Below are 7,303 nucleotides of genomic sequence, written 5' to 3'. Positions count from 1 at the left end.
GCGAGCCACAAAGTGGCTCAAAACGAGCCGCGCAGCGGGAGGGTACGGGAGGGGTTGCCCCTCTCCCGTTGGGGAGGTCCGGGGGCCTCCCCCGGAGGAAATCGTAAAAATTAGACCCCTAAACATCGTTTTTGGTACATTCTGAGCATCTTTTTTGGCAATCTTATGGCTCCAAAATTTACTGTTCGTGCACGGGAAAAGGCTGTATTAAAATTGTTTGCCACTCGTGGCCACACGATTTTGCCGATCGTACTATTACGCGCGGTCCTTGCGCCCGGCCACAACAATACAGAAAAATAAAGAAAGCATATTTAGATGTCAATTTGATCGAAAACATAATCATTGGGATGTGAAAAAATGTCACAGGTTCGCTTTTTGGAAGTTTTGTTTTTGTTTTGACGGTTTAATTCTAGTGGGGTGCGGTCCGAAAATGCCCAATGGAAATTCACCCCGGGTCCCGGTACACTGACTTCCGGGTTCCTTGAACAAGAATATTGCGAGAAGAGGGCTAAAAATCGGCGTAGAGAAATATATATCTTCCCGAAAATTCTTTATTTATGCATTCTTTAATAAGGCCACACCAATTTAATTTGTTGGTTCTCGGATTCGCCTCTTCGTTTTTTTCTGATTTGCAAAAAAAAAAATTGATTCTGGTCCTGAATCAACTGAAAAATGCCCATGTTTTGCCCCCCAACAGTTGAGGAAAGTCCTTTTCTTCCTAGTTGTTACAGTTTTCCCATCTATCATTGCAGTGGTTTGATTAAAAGTTAAAAATTCAATGTTTAAATTTTAACCCAGCCTTTTGTGTTGACTTCATGGCTCATTTTGTTGCATTTAAGCCTATAATAGGATGCCTAGACCTGTTTTTATTTTTATTTTTTTTCGCCCTGTCGCTTCATATTTTTTCTGAAAAAATCCGAGAACCAACAAATTAAATTGGTGTGGCCTTACTGACAAAGAAAAAACTATTCTTCTGTTAACTTTCCAAAACCCACAAATTTTGGAAAAGGTGGGACATTACGTCTTCCCCAGTTTGCAAAAGAGAAGTCAAACCCTTCAGACATAGGTTTAGACATAACTATTGTTTTATACAACTATTTTTCATTATGTAGATGTTAGTTATTATGTGTATAATCTGTTTCAATATTGTTTTATGTTTATGTGTTGCAATTAGCCTCAGGGCACAAATTTGCAATAAACTTCTATTAATTTAATCTTATAAACATCTGGGTAGCCCCTACAGCAGTTTGTTGATTTCCAAGGGGGCCCCGTAAATCATAAAACACTGGAAAAACTTGGTACATAAACTACATAGACTCAGAAAATGATAGAAGATTCAAGGTTTCATATAATGCCATGGGACTGTTATATTTGCATGTCTGTGTTGTACATGTAGGAAGATCAGGTGCATCCATTGGAAGAGTGTGACTGATGATTAGATAGTTAAAAGTTGAAGTTATGCTGAAAATTACATACATGCACTTTGTCAGCACGTATCTAAAAGCATTGTGACGTCAATTCAAAAATGGTACAAAAGAGCCCTCTAGCAGGTCATAATAGTACTGCAGATTTCAGAGAAGAGAGATGGTTGATTCATTCTGACTGTTCTGGGTGGCCCAGCACTGCAGTGTAGTCCAAGTCATGTTGCACAAGTTACATACCCTTGCCATGGCAATGTCATTTGCCACAAAGTGACATAACTTTTAACTCAAGCCTTCTCCAGTAAGAAAATGACACCCCATATAGTATAAAGTGTTCAACATGGTAGCAGTGTAAAAACATCTCTTTAGTAATTCTAAACATGTACAACGTTCCAGAAGAATGTAAATCAATGTCTGAAATGCCTGTTTTTATCACGCTGTCTTGTCACAAATTTGTTATCCCCAAAAAGCAGCCTTTATCTCTCCAAAGAGATATACAGAATGGTGCAATTTCGTGTTATTACCACATTGGTAAGCTGGAGGAAGAATAATGTGACCCCTCGGCTTTTCCAAAGGCACACGGTTCTCTCATTGTGAAAAGTTGGTGACTGCAAGTCACTGATAATAACAGGCAATCACGAGCTGCCTACTTCCAGTGCCACTTCTGTGGTAACCTATTACCAGACAGGCCTTATCCATCTATTCATCATGCCCTGCTTTGTAACAAGTTTTGGGGGAGCCATTCTGTCCAGGAAATTGCTGTGAAAATGATTTTTTCTGAGAGGGTGTGACTGGAATCACGAAGTCTCAGTATGATAATGTAATTTCCGACAACTTCGATGATATTTGACGCTCATGTTTATTGACGATATATAGTAGAGGGGATTCATTCCTCAAGCTACCAACATCTTGCACACGCAGTCGTCCCTCAGTAAGACATCTGGAGCCGCATAGTTCCCGTTTAGAACTTTTATTCAGCCTGTCACACATCTTGACGATGGCACATATTTCTGCTAGACTTACGAGATTCTACCCGGAGCTTTAACAATTACTTAGATTTCTAATTGAATGCACTAGCTGTTAGTGTCATAAGTAAGTAAAGTCAAGTCATTTGTTGGTAACATTGTGAGGTCCTATCTGCAGACAATCAAGTCAGGTGGTAAAACTTTGTGATTACAGTTCTTCAGTTTCGGAGGGACGTAGCAATTTTCACGAATTGTTACACAAATTGTGACTTTTAACTTTATTATGTAGTACCAACATCATTGGTGTGACGACCTTTGCAAACTCATTCTTGTACCAACTTTTAGAAGGTCGCCAAGCTATCAGTTGGCAACATTATTACTGTGAGGGTACTACATGTACCTGACATAGTATATATTACATACATGCACAATGGAGGGATGTAGCAATTTTCACAAATTGTAACACAAATTGTGACTTTTGTACCAACTTTGAGAAGGTCACCAAACTCACAAAGGGACTTTTACAACCTTATTCTCCTGCATTAACATGCAGAGTGTTGCCATTGTGTAGCAACTCATGCAATATACTGCTTAGAGAGATGGACCTGCATGCGTTGTTGGTCTGATTCAACAACCACAAAAACTTCAGCACCAAGGACATAACAGCGAGGATGAAACAGGTTTCTGTGTGACGTACATCATAAACTTACAATCACCTGCACTGCAGCCAACAGATAATCATGGTTAAGACATTTTATAGCAAGTTTACTGCCAACCTAAGCTGCCACCTGCCCTGCTTATACTTTATTTGATAGTAAAAGAAAGATTAAACCGATAGTTTATTTCAGTTTTCCAACTTTTGTTCAGGAACCGACCGAGTAGTTTACACAAGAAATATGGCTGTGGGTTGACTTAATTGCACTCATCTATCTGAATAGCAAAACAAGAGGCCTCTTTAAAATGGGGTTTTGATGTGGCAGTATTTCAGAGGTAGTTGTAAAATGTCTGTTGGCTAGACTCCAGAGACTCAGCAATGTAAAATCATCATATAAGAACTTCAAAGGACATGTACAAATGTACATGCAGTAGCCTAAATCCTTCCACTTTACCAATGAAACACAGCAGATCTGCATAAAAACTTCTGCAATACAGAGGGAACAACTTACAGACTGCCATTCTGTTCAGCCATAGTTAATGTTGTAGGCCTGGGCTGATGCAGTGTGGGTTTTTATCATGGTCAATATTAACCGACAAAGGCCATACATAAAACTAGGGACAGTTAACATCAGTAAATGGTCTGGTGTATTTTATCTGGTATATTCTTATTGAAAAAGGTAAAGGTGGATTCAGATTTACTATGGCAGGTCTAGCACAATGGTCTCCGCTTAAAACTATAGAAGAAAATAAGACCATTGCCAGGTTGTATATTGGTGGTCTGGTGGATTCTATCCTGTATATTCTAATTGAAAAATGTGAATTCAGATTTTATATGGCAGATAAAGCACTTGATCTCCTTTTAAAAATACAGAAGAAAATAAGACCATTGCCAGGTTTTTATATTGGTGGTCTGGTGGATTCTATCTTGTATATTCTAATTGAAAAATGTGAATTCAGATTTTATATAGGCAGATTGAGGACTTGGTCTCCTTTTAAAACTATAGAAGAAAAAAGCCATCACAGGTTGTATATTGGTTGTCTGGTGGATTCTATCTTGTATATAATTTCTTATTGAAAAATGTGAATTCAGATTTTATGTAGGCAGATATAGCACTTGGTCTCCTCTTAAAAGTACAGAAGAAAAAAGGGCCATTACCATGTTTTATATTGGCCATGCTAAAACCTGTACAACAAGCACTTTATCTACCCAGAGGCCCCCCACCTGCTAAGCTGAAGCCTCAGGGACACGTAATGTTTCATAATGACATTCATTGGCCTTTTGTCTGACCCCTGCGTGCCGGTGACGTCAATGCGAGCTGCCAAGTCACGAAGTGTGAAGACATCAGAAATTGGTTCTTGGAAGTGGTCCTGGATCCAGCATACAAAGTGTAGAAGTACAAGAATGTTCAAAGCTTTAAAGCAAACTATGTTTTACTGTGTCATAAGTTCTTACCTAAATTAGTACCTACTTTGTAAACCTCTTCAATGTAGTAACTGTTTCAATGTCAATGTTTAATAATCATAGTACTACACATTCATTGGTAATTTAAGATCCAGCTGCCTACCATGATTGTCTTTAATGACTGCTACATGTGCTTGTGTAAAAGCTTTTTTCATACCTTCTCAGAACAGTTACTGAATGGAATTATCAAATGAGCTACTCTTGCTATAAAGAACATAAATAGATAAATATATAATTAACAAAAATAATCAACAAAATTAATTAGGGCTCCAACCTACATGTAGGAGTGTTGAGTTGCATACTAAAGAAACAGCAGACAGTGAAAACAGCTGTCATTTTTTTAATATAGCTTAAAAGTTTCAAGTCTCTTAGGACAGAACTGATTAACAACTTGAAACAACATTGCGTAATACGCCTCTCCATATTTAATGAGAAAAGAATAAAGCCTTTTACCAAGTTCTAACGCAGACATGAAAATTACATTACTGCCAGGAAGCACGTTGCGCAGAAGGTCATCAGGGAATAACGTCAGCTTTGGTACTGTCAGAGCGAATCTCGCTGACTTGACAGTTTGTATCACAAAGGGAGACTTAAGTCAGGAAAGGTGACAGCCCTGAATTATCACTGCAAGTCTCAAGGCAGATGGGAAGACTTTGTAATTATGCAGCAAGTTTAAACTGTAATTTCCAACACAACAAATTGGACTCACCCAAATTTTTGACTATACAACTCCAGTCTTTGTTGAACAATCCACCACTTCCGGGACGTCACACAGATAACACACGACGGGACTCCGTGAGCAGTGGATCATAGGTTGCAGAAAGTCTGTGGCGCCCCCCGTCTCTGTTGAGGAATGGTTGTAATGCCCTGGTGTAGAAGGCCTCTTTAATCCCTTGTGCAAAGAAGTCCGGTTCTGAGTCCAAGAACTTGCTGCATAATGACCTCTACCAACACAGATGAATTTTCAACTTGATTCAAGATGGGAAGACTGTGTAATCAGCTTGTCACTCCGGGAGGGTTACCGGGCCAACATGAGGACAACATCAATGTTTGGAAATCACTTATTTGATGAGTGAAGAAAGACAGATTGTAAATTAAGGCTGTTCAAGTTTTTGATTTTGTTCAACTCAAGTATAGAAGCGATCATCTCATGAGTTGTCACTATTGAGTGCAGTGTAATATCATATATTATAGTAACTTAATAAATTTTGTTTCATGGACTATAAACTATGAGGGCAAAACAGAAACTCCTACTCTTCTAGCTGTTACTGATTGTGAATTTTTTTCCCCTTTATACCTTGTTTGATTGACTTGGGCAATTGGATCCAGAACTCTCCCCAATACTTCTTTGTCATCAGTGAGAAGAAAATCAGACTTGGAAACCTTCCATTTCAGACCGGCCCCCACGAGTCTGTAAAACTGTCAGTTCCTCTGCAGCCAAGATTCCAATTAAGAAAGTTTTCCACTGTGCAAATCTCATTGCCAAAGACTTAATCAAATTTGACACAGCCTGAAAAGGAGATGCAGCGCGGCGCTCGAGTGTAGAGGATCCGTTTTCGTTTGCGCAAATCCTCTTAACTGGAAACCTGACAGGCAAAGTGGATCATGTTTAAGAGTTGGCGTCGAACGAGACACAGAAAGATGCAGGTTCCAACGAGATGCAGCAACAACTTTTCTTCGGAATTTGGCAAAGACATAAGATGTGTAACAGTGGGGGTTTATAGGCGATACCAACTGACCCGGCCGATGGGTCTAGACCTTTTAGCCGATTGGGTAGGAGCGTCGGGTTGTAAGCTGGTGCCAGGCTTTGGCGTGGGTTCGATCCCCAGCCCAGGACCAGTAGTGTCTTTCTGTTTCTACTCTAATCTTACAGTGGTTTCCACACCAGGAATTGAACCCGGGCCTTGATGGTACATGACATTGTACACTACGTAACAGACAAACCTGACCAAGAAGACCACTCACAAGGCTGATAAAATCATTCTGGTCTTTACGTTTCAAGTAGTAAGCACTAAATTTTGTCACTGACTAACAGAACCCGTGGTGGAACAGGTATTATTGTCCAAAAACTATTAAATGCTACTTGAAACTTCAGACAGTTTTCAAAATCTATCTATAGCTGCTTGAGTAACTGTTTCCTTGTGTATCACACTACCTGGATGTCAAACCTTCATCGAGCTTTTGATTTGAATTTGGCAAAGTCGAGTAAAAAGATCCAGAAAGCAAATGATGATGAATGAGGAACCATAGACACTTTACGACTCTGGCATGTGCAACTCCTTCCTATTTCCTGAGAAAAATACAGGACACAGGAGACGAAATATCTTCGATCAAGTTCAAAATGAGAGGTCTATTCAGAGATTTATGATTCTGCTTTTGACATGTTGTCATAAAAATTTTGATACATGCATGTAGGCAAAGAAGACTACACTATAATTGGTGATCAATAAGTTTTCAGTTTCAATATCTACTTTGTCTTGTCAAGGTGGTGATGAGTGATGTCCTTAATTTGAGAACTTAAATTTCTCGCACATGGTAGTTTATCATTGGCAACAAAATATGTTAGGGAATATTTGTGTTTCAGGTCAATGGATGTTATTTTCTGGGTCATGTCAAATGTCACTGTGAAAGTGAGAGACTGTGCAAGTGTAATAAAGTATAATTAAAGATACAGACTTTTGGAGAAAGTTACTCAAGCTGTCACTTCCTTCAAAATATCTACATTTCTACTTAAATCACAAATACCTTATCATGAAAATTTTGGCCTATTCATTGTCCACTGCCTCTTAAGAGGAAGT

General features: G+C 39.0%; 1 protein-coding gene across 1 annotated transcript in view; it reads left to right on the top strand.

Moving 5' to 3' along the window:
- LOC109466415 (otoferlin-like) overlaps positions 1-7,303 on the top strand; it is a 240,234-nt gene that overhangs the window by 139,041 nt on the left and 93,890 nt on the right. The gene's annotated exons all lie outside the window — the stretch shown is intronic.

The sequence above is a fragment of the Branchiostoma belcheri genome, unplaced genomic scaffold, assembly GCF_001625305.1.
Source record: "Branchiostoma belcheri isolate BF01 breed outbred unplaced genomic scaffold, Haploidv18h27 scaffold166, whole genome shotgun sequence".
Lineage (NCBI taxonomy): Eukaryota > Metazoa > Chordata > Leptocardii > Amphioxiformes > Branchiostomatidae > Branchiostoma > Branchiostoma belcheri.
This window is presented reverse-complemented; position numbering and strand designations above follow the sequence as displayed.